This window comes from Megalobrama amblycephala, linkage group LG7 (assembly GCF_018812025.1).
Source record: "Megalobrama amblycephala isolate DHTTF-2021 linkage group LG7, ASM1881202v1, whole genome shotgun sequence".
Lineage (NCBI taxonomy): Eukaryota > Metazoa > Chordata > Actinopteri > Cypriniformes > Xenocyprididae > Megalobrama > Megalobrama amblycephala.
The window spans coordinates 12,805,069-12,817,549 of NC_063050.1; the positions used below are offsets into that span (position 1 = coordinate 12,805,069).

General features: G+C 40.9%; 1 pseudogene; it reads right to left on the minus strand.

Moving 5' to 3' along the window:
• Positions 1 to 7,919: 7,919 nt before the first annotated feature.
• Positions 7,920 to 12,044, minus strand: LOC125273117 (annotated as a pseudogene).
• Positions 12,045 to 12,481: the final 437 nt, after the last annotated feature.

Here is a 12,481-nt window from a genome sequence, read left to right on the forward strand (position 1 = left end):
AAAGCAGTCAGTAAAAGATCATAAACAACATTTTAAAAATGTCTGTAAAATACGCTGTCCGTAAAGTCGCTGCTTCTCAGCTTCTCAGTTTAGCCAAATACCCTCAATTTAGCCATATCTGACCAAAGGAGGATTAACAATGGGAAAAAAAGTTAGAATCACATTATTTAGTGCTATTTTATGCAAAATAACTAAATAAATAGCTTTGAATAAAGTTTTTTTTTCTATAAACAACACCAGTGACAGTAACACCAGTGACATTTTTCATGAAAAATGCATTTTATGGCTGCTGCAAGGTATCAATCCACATGTTGTCAATCATGGTATATTCACTAAATTAAGTAGTTTAATCCATTTGTATTCTAGTTTTTAAAAATTCCCTAATAATAAAGTAGGTCACACCAGTGACTTCAACTAAAAGCTTCATATGAAATTATGATTTTCTAATTAAAATTTCTGATAACTGAAAAGAGATAGTGGACTTTCCATGTGTCTTTCTTCATGGATCTTCAGGAAATAGGAAGAAGGTAGTCAATTGATGTCAACAGTGTGATTTTTATTTCAAAATAAGAGATTTTTGTTAAAGGTAACACCAGTGACACAACACCAGGGTTTTTTTTTATATATATATTTTATAATATTTATTCAGTATTTGTTTTTGTTTTTTTATGTCATTTACATAATATATTTGACAGTTATGCATACATTATTGTATTTAAACCCTGGTTCTGAGCTCAAAATAAAGCACTTTCCCACATGACTGTGGGGACGAGCACTTCTGTGCTGTTTGGAATTTTTATAATTAAAAAACAAATACTGCCACAGTGATGCGCAAGAAGGTTTAATTGTTCAAATATTGTTTCATATTAAAATATATAATAAAAAAAATGTTTTCAATATAAAAAAATTGTTTTCAAGTGTAATATTTCTGTAAAGGGACAGAAAAGTTGACTTTTCTGTAGAATGACCCATTCATTGTAAAATGAAGTAAATATTAAAAATGAACAACTTTCATGTTAGCCTATGGGAAAAAATAATGGAGTAACTTCAACCTACTAACTAATTAAAGATGTCATCAGATCATGTGTGCTTTCAGCAGTTATCATTTTAAACATCAAAATCATGATGCCCCCCAATAGTAGGCTACTGAATATAAGATGTGGGATAATATAAGAATGGGACATTTTATCCAAGTCATCTCAATGGTAAAAAGTGTCCCAATCCCCCTGAACTGGAGCTCTAAAATAATGTTATTGACTTCAACTGATGAATGCAGCCAAAGAAAAGATGAAGAATGGAAAAGCACTTTGCTGGCAAAGAAATGGGAAAATAACACAGGTAAGACAATTCCTATACCCATAAATACCTGTCAAACATGGTTTTATTAAAGAAAAGTTATTTTAAAAAAATTACTTTAATTTTTACACATAAGAAAGGTATAGCATGTGGCAAAAAGTGTAATATAGCCACACTGTGAGATACAAGCAAGTGACGATCGAGTGACGTCATTCTTTAGGTTACGCGCATGTATCCATGGCAACGCTCGGCTGCGTCGACAGTTGACGGTCCTGCCGGTGATTTTCTCAGATGAGGCCTTGAGTTTTCTCTTTCGTCGGTCGAAAAGGTATTTTAAATTTTAGTTTAGCAGACATTAGCTACCATAACCACTGTTTATCTTGTAAAGTTTAAATTATATGACAAGATTACATTTACAAACGTTTGCTGAAGTTGTTGTCCGTCGCGGCTGACCGTTACGGCCTATCTTCAAATGTACGCTAATCTTGGTCTCACGAATCCAAATTGTCAGTAACAAATGTTTCTTAATAGACAAACGATACCTGAAACATTATTGAATGTGTTCATTTTGTCGTTTTAGGTTAGAAGCCATCGAAAAAACTGCCATCGGACTACCACAGCTGACAACGAGAGACGCGCGTGCACTGCATAACACACACACACACACACACACACACACACACACACACACACGGAAAGAGCACAACAATTATGAAACTGCTCATTTATTATAAATAAATAAATGTATTTTTCTCCTTACAACGTGTTTGTGTTCTTTTGTTAACCTAGAAGTAAAATAAAAAACAATAAGAGGACTTAATCGAAAGTCCCCTAAACGTCCCGAATGGCCGCTGAACGTCCTGTGAACGTCCCCGTGAACGTCCGGAGGACGTCTTTGCGGACGTCCCCGGGACAGCCAGAGGACCCTACACATGGACGTTCGGGGGACGTTCGCAGAGGCCATTCAGGGGACGTTCTGGGGACCTTTTTTTGTTAGCTGGGATTGTAAACGAACATCTGACGCCACCCACACTGCTGAGAGTGACGTTTAGATGAATATGTAAATATGTGCAATGTACTTTCTTCTCAGCAACAAAATAAACACAACAAAAATGAGAAAACAGCAAGCATTTATTATAGAAAGCATAAGAAAAACGTCTAATCATAACAACATGGGTATGTTAGCATGAGCTCTGCAAATTAGCACTCCAGTCACGTCTATATGTAGCACTTTATTCAACAGATTGCTTAAAATCAAGCAGCTTTACAGTATCATAAATGAAAAACAGTGTTAGTGCCTCATTTTTTTTACAAGCACAACTTCATTTTGTACTATAAAGCGGCTATCCAGTGTGTTCATGTTTTCATCCGCGGAGCTCTTACCTCGACAAACTCAAACACACAAAATGATTCAGAGGCGCGTTCCACGCGAGTGAATGCGGAGCTTCAGCGCACACCTCCTATTACATTATCGTCACTGACAAATGGTAGTACGAAGGTGTTTTGCAGTTGGAGCGAACTTTTCCTGAAAGTTCGCTTTGGCAAGCTGTTTCAAACTTCCAAAAATAACACAAAACGAACTTCGTTTTAGCCTGATTTTGTTCGAAATTATGTCACATCAGTTCATTCTTCGATTTTGTTTGAAGTATACCGGGGCCTTTAGAGGCTCAAAGATATCTATATAATAGTAAAATATATTTGCATAAAAAATATTTTAATTTTTATATAAAAATATATAATTTGAATATCAGGATTCATATAGATTATTATATCCTGTAACTGAAATGTATACTTTGCATACGGCAAATAAATGGTAAATTTACAAATTGCAGTTTGTACAAAATTTATAAAGAAGATCTGCAAATGATATATAAAACATTTACAAGTGATGAATACTTTACACTTTAGAATAGGGGATGCAGAAAGCTTTGTAAATGATTTATTCATGCATTTACACATCATCTACAGGTGCTGGTCATATAATTAGAATATAATCAAAAAGTTGATTTATTTCACAAATTCTATTGAAAAAAGTGAATATTATATTCATTCATTACACACAGACTGATATATTTCAAATGTTTATTTCTTTTAATTTTGATGATTATAACTGACAACTAAGGAAAATCCCAAATTCAGTATCTCAGGAAATTAGAATATTACTTAAGACCAATACAAAGAAAGGATTTTTAGAAATCTTGGCCAACTGAAAAGTATGAACATGAAAAGTATGAGCATGTACAGCACTCAATACTTAGTTGGGGCTCCTTTTGCCTGAAATACTGCAGTAATGTGGCGTGGCATGGAGTCGATCTGTCTGTGGCACTGCTCAGGTGTTATGAGAGCCCAGGTTGCTCTGATAGTGGCCTTCAGCTCTTCTGCATTGTTGGGTCTGGCATATCGCATCTTCCTCTTCACAATCCCCATAGATTTTCTATGGGGTTAAGGTCAGGCAAGTTTGCTGGCCAATTAAGAACAGGGATACCATAGTCCTTAAACCAGGTACTGGTAGCTTTGGCACTGTGTGCAGGTGCCAAGTCCTGTTGGAAAATGAAATCTGCATCTCCATAAAGTTGGTCAGCAGCAGGATGCATGACGTGCTCTAAAACTTCCTGGTATACGGCTGCGTTGACCTTGGACCTCAGAAAACACAGTGGACCAACACCAGCAGATGACATGGCACCCCAAACCTGACTGTGGAAACTTTACACTACACCTCAAACAACATGAATTGTGTGCCTCTCCTCTCTTCCTCCAGACTCTGGGACCCTGATTTCCAAAGGAAATGCAAAATTTACTTTCATCAGAGAACATAACTTTGGACCACTCAGCAGCAGCCAGTCCTTTTTGTCTTTAGCCCAGGCGAGACGCTTCTGACGCTGTCTGTTGTTCAAGAGTGGCTTGATACAAGGAATGTGACAGCTGAAACCCATGTCTTGCATACGTCTTTGCGTAGTGGTTCTTGAAGCACTGACTCCAGCTGCAGTCCACTCTTTGTGTATCTCCCCCACATTTTTGAATGGGTTTTGTTTCACAATCCTCTCCAGGGTGCGGTTATCCCTATTGCTTGTACACGTTTTTCTACCACATCTTTTCCTTCCTTTCACCTCTCTGTTAATGTGCTTGGACACAGAGCTCTGTGAACAGCCAGCCTCTTTTGCAATGACCTTTTGTGTCTTGCCCTCCTTGTGCAAGGTGCCAATGGTCGTCTTTTGGACAACTGTCAAGTCAGCAGTCTTCCCCATGATTGTGTAGCCTACAGAACTAGACTGAGAGACCATTTAAAGGCCTTTGCAAGTGTTTTGAGTTAATTAGCTTATTAGAGTGTGGCACCAGGTGTCTTTTTATTATTGAACTTTTTCATAATATTCTAATTTTCTGAGATACTGAATTTGGGATTTTCCTTAGTTGTCAGTTATAATCATCAAAATGAAAAGAAATAAACATTTGAAATATATCAGTCTGTGAGTAATGAATGAATATAATATACAAGTTTCACTTTCTGAATGGAATTAGTGAAATAAATCAACTTTTTGATGATATTCTAATTATATGACCAGCACCTGTATAACAGTTGTTGAACACTTTGTAGTGTGTACTGCAGTGTGAGTGCTGACTGGTGAGGGTATAGACAGCTGTCTTCTCTGACACACATGGCGTGTTTAACTCTGTGCACCTGATGTGAGCTTCAGTAGAAGGTAAAACCGGTTCAGAGGATGACTTCACTAGATCCCACACACAGAACACAAGTCTGTGCTGATGAGTGAAAGGATTTAATATAATCCACTGGAATCTATGGAGGAATATTCGGTGCCGGGAATCTCTCTCTCTCAGCTCAGATCAAGCATTTCTTCTCCATCTCTTCTTAATGACGGCTATGAAGATGATAACAATCTGTTGGCTAAAGCCTGAGCCACCTACTGTTGCGCAATGGATACAAAAGTTAAGACAAGTTTATTTAATGGAACGGTTAATTAAAAGTCACAGCTTTTGAAAGAAGATGGGGTCCAGCTATTGACTTTCTGAAATAATTTTAATATAGTGCTTTTTACAATTGGTAATTGTTTCAAAGCAGCTTTACATATTAGAAGCACAGAAAAAAGAGAAGTGGTTAAAAATAAGCTGTACAAGCAAGCGTGGTAATATGTAACATATACAAGATGGTGCTACATTAAGCCAATGTCGGCTGACTCCCAGGGGTGGAAAAACCCCCCTAGGAGAAAAACCCAGCGTGCTAACACTGGGAAAAAAGTCCTAGGAGGGAAAAAAACCCTTGGAAGATATATATAATATATGTATATGGATATGGAGATCAAAATCTGAATTATACATTTTTATTATAGAGATTAAAAATAGATTATATATAAATATATGTAAGCGGATACGGAGATTTAAAAATCTGAAATATAGATGCAGCCAGAACTGGATCTGTAGGCCCATTGTCTCCTGGGCTACGTTGTAGTCAGGTCCAGACACAGGTTCTCCATCTGATCTGGATACGGCCTGGATCCAGCACCCGGCAAACCTCAGGATAAGCAGAGAGACTGATATTAGCGTAGATGCCATTCTTATTCTGATGTACAGGTATATCTAGTGTTATAGGAAATTTTCTCAGTTCCGGCCGACCTAATTATTGCAGCGTAACAATCCTTTAACGGATTTGAAAAAATGTTAATGTATTGATAATGTGTTATGTGTATGCAAGAGCAAAGAGATGTGTTTTTAGTCTAGATTTAAACTGACAGAGTGTGTCTGCTTCCCGAACAATGCTAGGAAGATTGTTCCAGAGTTTAGGTGCTAAATAGGAAAAGGATCTGCCGCCTTCAGTTGATTTTGATATTCTGGGTATTATCAACTGGCCTGAATTCTGAGATCGCAATAGACGTGAAGGACTATAATGCACCAAGAGCTCGCTTAGATACTGGGGAGCTAAACCATTTAGAGCTTTATAAGTAAGTAGTAAGATTTTAAAATCTATACGATGTTTAATAGGGAGCCAATGTAATGTTGACAGAACTGGTCTAATATAGTCATACTTTCTGGTTCTAGTAAGAACTCTAGCTGCCGCATTTTGGACCAACTGTAGTCTGTTTAAAAGCCGAGCAGAACAACCACCCAGTAGAGCGTTACAGTAATCTAGTCTTGAGGTCATGAATGCATGAACCAACTGTTCCGCATTTGTCATTGAGAGCATATGTCGTAATTTAGATATATTTTTTAGATGGAAGAAGGCGGTTTTACAGATACTAGAAACATGACTTTCAAATGAAAGATTGGTATCAAAGAGCACACCCAGGTTCCTAACTGAGGACGAAGATTTAATGGAGCACCCGAGACGCATTTGAGACGGATTTAAATCCGATCGCTCAAACCACTTCAGGAGATGGTCTGGGACGCATTCCAGCTACTGCATCACACATCGCCGCGGATCTCTTCAGCAAGCTGACGCGCAAACTGCCGCATATGAAAGTGAAAGTAAGTCGCAGACGCGTAACACACAATTATCTTCATTAAAAGTATTGAGACCTTACCAGTGCTGTTGCCGCTCTCTCCTATTGCATTCTTTGATTTTGAAATTAGCTGATAGTCAATAAAATGCACTTCATATTTCTTGCTTTCGGTGACATGAACTCTATTAAATCTGCATATATCGCAGGAACTGAAGATCTGATTTATCCATTAACCTGCACTTAACCTTTTCACTTGCATTTTGTTTTCATATTAAGACCGATATCGTGATGTATCATTACAGGATTGTCTAGCAATATATCGATTATCGCAGAATCACTGACTCGTGTTATATCGTTATCATGAGCCATTTATCGTGATCGTATCGTATCATGAAGTACCCTCCGATTCCCACCCCTAATGTACATACATGTTGCTCACATATAATGGTAGCCTAGTTCGTGCTGAATACAGTGTAATAACAGTTTTTACATTAATATGTTTATAAGCAACTGAAAAAAAAAAAAAAACACTGGACAACTTTTTCACCATTATTATACTGTTTTGATTTTACACTTTGTAAGGCTTCATGACCTTTGGCTCATGTCTCATCTGGACATTTGTGCTGACTCTGTTGTTTGGAGAACTGCTCTCCACCATTGAGATCTGGTGACTTTGTTCATACATTCTTTCACGAGTTCACACTTACAAATAAGTCAGGTAAATTAATTGGTAAACGTATTTGGCGTGCTGTCCGGGGAGAGGGCTCAGAGCTCGGTAATCGGCCCGAACACAGAGTACCCCCCCAAAAATGCAAAAGTTAGCTACGGACAGCAGCCGGGAACTATAACTGTAACCCCCCCCAAAAAAATATAAATAAGGCTGATGTGTGCAAGGAGAAGCTGTCTGCGGGATCGGGAGGGTTCTATCTGACGGGAGTTCAATACTCACTGCAATTGGGCAGGTAAGCCCCAATAAAGGGTTTAGCGAGTTGGTTTAACTGATAAGGGTTTGGTGTGCTTTTTTGATGTGGAAGCGGTTAGATCTAATGTAGCTTTTGAAAGCTTCGGATGACCAATGACCGAGAGCTTGAATCTGTTGCTGGGAGAGACCTTTTTGGGCCGCTGTGGTCGCTGCTCCTATGCGAAAAGAGTGGCTTGAAAAGTGTTCCGCTGGGATGCCAGATTGGATCAAGATCAATTTGAGATGTTTTTGAAATAAAAAATGAGTGACTGGGTGGTTTGAATCATCTGTGAAGAGTGGATCTGAAGGGGATTTGGTTTGTGAATTCCTGAAATGGAGGTAGGACTGGAGGGTTTGGTATGGTTGTATGGGTGATTGGAGGTTGAAGATGTAAATGCAATGGCCTTTTTTGGTCTGGTCTGTTTTACTCTGTTTGATAAAGTAGGAGATGGTTTCATTATCTAACAAGCATAGATCTGAAATGGTGGGATGAATTTTAGGATTAAAATTGGAGGTAATGGCGAGTTCGGAGCATCTGAGAAAACCAAAAAAAGCCAAAATGAACATGGCGTCCAGAGTGCGAGCAGTGTTAATAGAATGATATCCTAGACGGAGAGTAAGGATGCATCTGGTGAGTAAGTCTAATGTTAGAGGTTGTCTAACATCTGGGCAGGTAGGATGGGTTTTTTGGATGCCTTTAATAAGCAGTGATGTCTGCGCGTTTGTTATTTCAGAGGAGGGTGAGCCGAAAATTAATTTGTGAAAAAACTGGATTCCACTTAAATAGCCTTTAATGGAACCAACCTGGAGGCTCTTGGCTGTGTTGAGATAAGAGATGAAGGACGTAATGGTGAGCAGAGAGAAATCTGGGAACGGTAAGTTGTAAATTAGATGAAAAGTTTTAAAACATCTCCAAGCTGTTAAATATGATTGGAGGGTTCGGGAGGAAAAAGCTTGAAAGATTGAATTGAGAGAAGTGTCAAGCAGTGGTCTCAGAGAGTGGTTTATGGGAAGATTAATTCTGAATAGTGAGTTACTGGCGTCGGGTTGGGGTCCACTTCTGGAGCCAGCTGTCTGAATTTCTGGAAAGCAAAGCGTGAGAGAGAGTCAGCAATTAGATTTTTTGACCCGGGTACATGCTTAGCTGTTATAATAAATTGGTCGCAAGCTGCTATCCAAATAAGGCGTCTTAGGAGTGGCATCATAGCGGGTGCATGCGAGTGGGTTTTATTGATGCAATGCACAGTTGCTTCATTGTCGCAGTAGATGATTACGTTATTTGTGGACCATTCTTTCCCCCACAGAAAAGCTGCGACGACGAGAGGATAAAGTTCAAACAACGCTGAAGAGGCTGGGAAATGCGTCGCGTCTAAGAGCTGAGGTGGCCAAGTAGATGAGAACCAACGGCCTTGATAAAATCCGCCGAAGCCAATGGAGGGAGCTGCGTCGGTGTAGAGCTGAATATTGATTGGGAGAGACACCAACGTATTATAGAAAAAGGATAATCCGTTCCACTGTTTAAGGAAAGTTATCCATAATTTTAGTTCATCACGGCATGGATTAGTTAGGGAGATTTGGTCTTCTAACACAACGACGGAGGATGCAAGAGAGAGGAGATGTGAGATGAAAGGGCGGCCTTGTGGGATTATGCGCATAGCGAAGTTTAAGTGGCCGAGCAGAGACAGAAGTTTGCGCTTTGAGCAACTTGGGCTGTCTAGCAACGTGGAAGAGACCAGAATTATTCTGTCGATTTTCTCTTTTGGTAGAGAGGCCTGGAATTTGATGGTGTCCAGATTTATGCCCAGGAATTCAATGGAAGTGGCTGGGCCACTGGTTTTGTCCTGGGCGATCGGAACACCCAGCTCGGAAAAAAACCTTTTGGACTGTAGTGAGATGCGCTGCTGGGATGGCATCAGGAGGCGTAATTATTAAGAAGTCATCAAGCAGGTGAATAAGGTAAGGGATTGCGTAGTTGCTGGAAAGAATCCAGCAAATTGCTTCAGACAGCACGTCAAAAATCTTGGGGCTGCTTTTGCAGCCGAAGGTTAGGCGGACAGCGAAGTAATGTTTTTCATGCCAATGGACGCCAAATAAATGCCAGGAGTCTGGGTGGATGGGCATCACTTTAAATGCTGAAGTAATGTCGACTTTGGCGAGCCAAGCGCCACGACTGGCGTTTTTGATTAATAATATTGCTTGGTCGATGTCATGGTACTGAAGAGAAAATTCTTCGAGTGGGATGAGGCTGTTTATGCTTGGAAACGGAGAATTGTGCGGGGCTGAGAGGTCGATTATTAAACGTTTTTTACCGGAGAATTTCCTTGTAGCCACTCCAATAGGGCTGATGCGAAAGGAGGATTATCAAAAGGTCCGATCATGAAGCCTGAATTAACTTCCTTATTGATCAATTTGTCCACTGTGTCGGGTTCTGTAAGAACAGACTGAAGATTATCACAAATCATATTTTGTGAGGGAATGCTTTGTAGACCTGGTTCAAAACCATGTTTGAGACCAGACAGCAAATATTTAGTAAATTCGGGATCGGGGTGCTGAGACAATTCTGATGACAAACGGAAAATATTCACAGGAGTCGACAAGTAATTTTTTGAATTTTTATTGGTAGATTTATGTACAGCGCATACAGTGCGGGTGTGGGCGCCGCCACAGTAATTGCAAATATGCAAAAAACGACAGCGATTTCTTAGGCAGCCGCCAGTATTAAAGTGGTTGCAGACCTGACGTCAGGAGAAAAAAGCTGAGCCTCTTCCGAATGAGTCGAAGTTTGTAGTAGCTGGCCGTGGAACGTAACTTGTTGATTTTTCTTGGTTAGGGACTGGAATAGGAGGAATTGACAGATTTACTTGGGGACAAGTCATGGTGGAATGGGTGAGCAACCTACAGACTGTGCAGGAAATATTTTGAACGCCCAGGAAAATTTTATTGTGGAGATCCATGTCCAGCGCGCCCAGTAGGGGCACTGATTCCACTGGGCGATACGAACGGCGCATTTTGCTGAAAACAGCTTGTGGTCAAGTCAAGTCAAGTCACCTTTATTTATATAGCGCTTTTTACAATGCAGATTGTGTCAAAGCAGCTTTACATTGATAACTGGTACATAATTTTTGCTGCACAGCAGCTCTTAAAGAATAGTGACAATGCAGGCAGATCAAAGCACTGTTGAATAAATGTCAAGAATACTGTTGAATATCAAATGTCAAGTCAAATGTCAAGTGGTAAGTGTAAAAATGAGATCCCCCATAGGATAACGCGAACTTTGCCACTATCGCGAGATAGTCATTCAGCTCGCGTCTCCTAAACAGCACAGATGATTTCTGTGAATCTACTGAATACGATGCAAAATTCAGAAAATGAAAGGATTCGGGATGAGGAATTATTTGGATTTTTTAAAGTGACTGAAAAGTCACCACAATGGAAGCAAGGAAAGGAGTGATGATAGATCGATGTCTGCACCTGATAGAATCTGTGCTCCAATGTTGCCGGCGACAGGGGGCAGATCCAAAGCGATGGCGTTTGGAGGTATGGGCATCTGTGTAGCTGTAAACAAAGAAAATTGTGATTTTGAAGAGAATGTTTTGAGGGAGGAAATCCGGGGCCGACATTGAAAATGGAAGCAGCCTCGCACTTGAGACGGCACCTGGAGCTTGGGAAGCGACAGGGAAGGAGAGAGAAGGCTGAGGTGGAGGGTAAAGTGGCTGGGCCTGCGCCGCTAACGGAGGCATCCTCACGCTAGGGGCTGCTGTAGGCCACAGCTGGGGAAAAGGGTTAGCCAGAGGGGAAGGAGAAGGAAAAGTTCGGGCCTGCGATTCTGGCGGAGGCAACCTCACGTCAGGAGCCGCAGGCCACGAATGTTGAGGAGAATTCGAGACTGTGAGCAGTAAAGGCAGCCTCACGCTAGGGGGAAGACAACCGCTGGTAGAGGCGGGTAATTCCGTACAGGGGGCGGTGCTGGAAAAACCCACGGAACGAGGCTGAGTAGAAGGAGGAGGGTGCGGCCTAGCAGCGGCAGAATCTGGGGCCCGGCCCAGGCTCGCTGAAGGCCTGCTGCCCCTACCTGACGATTGGCGTTGTACCGGTCTTGCTGTAGAGGAAGACTGAGTTTGGGAGGTACGTGGTTTTTTACCTTTGCTGCTTGTAGTCGTTTTCTTAGAGGGAGATGGGGGTTTAAAGGGAGCGCAAGTTGACTGCAGGCTTGAATATAATTTATATAACTCGGATTTATTCATCCGTCTCGAGAAATGGACATCCGCACTAATCAGAGCTTGCCTTAATCCCAGCACTGTCCATTTCTCGATTGCAGGAATGGTTGGTTGGGCCATAGAGTAGGAGGATGATGATGATGATGACGACGATGAGGAAGAAGGTGTGTGTCTCACTGGTGGAGGAAGGGCTGGTCTAGCCGCCTTGGACTATGGATAGTGGAGCGAATAAGCTGGCGGCCTTGCAATGGAGTCGGAGACTCAGCGACGGCACCTGGCGGCGTATGGCTGCTCCTTGGGATGGCGGGATTCAGCGAAAGAGTCTCATCATTGGACGGGAAGAGTTCGATTTCAGACATTTAGGTGAACCTATTCTGGAAACTGTCAAAGATCCTTGGGTGAGTTTGACTGTGATTATATATAGGACTGAACTCATGCCGATTGGGTAGATATGTTGATTACAGATTGTTGACAGCTGGTTGAGATGATGTAATGAGATGACGTAAGGATTGTGTAGCTTATTTGACTTGTTCCTCCCGAACTACGTTAGTAAAACA